This window comes from Aptenodytes forsteri, unplaced genomic scaffold, assembly GCF_000699145.1.
Source record: "Aptenodytes forsteri isolate BGI_AS27 unplaced genomic scaffold, ASM69914v1 Scaffold1862, whole genome shotgun sequence".
Classification (NCBI taxonomy): domain Eukaryota; kingdom Metazoa; phylum Chordata; class Aves; order Sphenisciformes; family Spheniscidae; genus Aptenodytes; species Aptenodytes forsteri.
The window spans coordinates 1-396 of record NW_008795656.1 but is presented as its reverse complement, the minus strand read 5'-3'; the positions used below and the strand labels follow the sequence as shown (position 1 = coordinate 396).

Sequence of the window (396 nt, the reverse complement as noted above, 5' to 3'; positions counted from 1 at the left end):
CGGGGGGCCAGCGGGAGCCCCCGCCCCACCTACCTGCCCAAGCAGGATGGAGATGTTGGCCATGGACCTGCCGGTGCACAAGGGGAAAGGCCAAGCTCAGGACTGCGCCCCGGGCAGGCTGCGGCATGCCGGGGGTGCCGGGCGAGGCATGGCACTGGGCCCTGCCCTGACCTTTGCACCGTCTGCGAGGCCACCAGGAAGGACATCAGGTCGCCTGGTGAGAGCTCGTCCCCGGCCATCATGGAGCCGCCCAGGAAGATGGTCCCCAAGACGATGCCTGTGGGGCGCAGGGTGGAGGTGGGACCCGGGGCACCCCAGCACTGCGGGGTCCTGCCCCCATGGCAACACCGGGTCCTGCCCTACGGCACCCACTCACCATTGAGCGCCAGGTTGGAG

The 396-nt window shown here is 70.2% G+C and overlaps 1 long non-coding RNA gene across 1 annotated transcript; it reads right to left on the bottom strand.

The window, feature by feature from the left end:
• Positions 1-5: 5 nt before the first annotated feature.
• On the bottom strand, positions 6-396 carry LOC103901592. Its single transcript, XR_657739.1, has 3 exons — positions 377-396; positions 172-277; positions 6-67 (listed from the first exon to the last, which is right to left on the bottom strand). It is a non-coding gene; the product is annotated as an uncharacterized LOC103901592 (long non-coding RNA).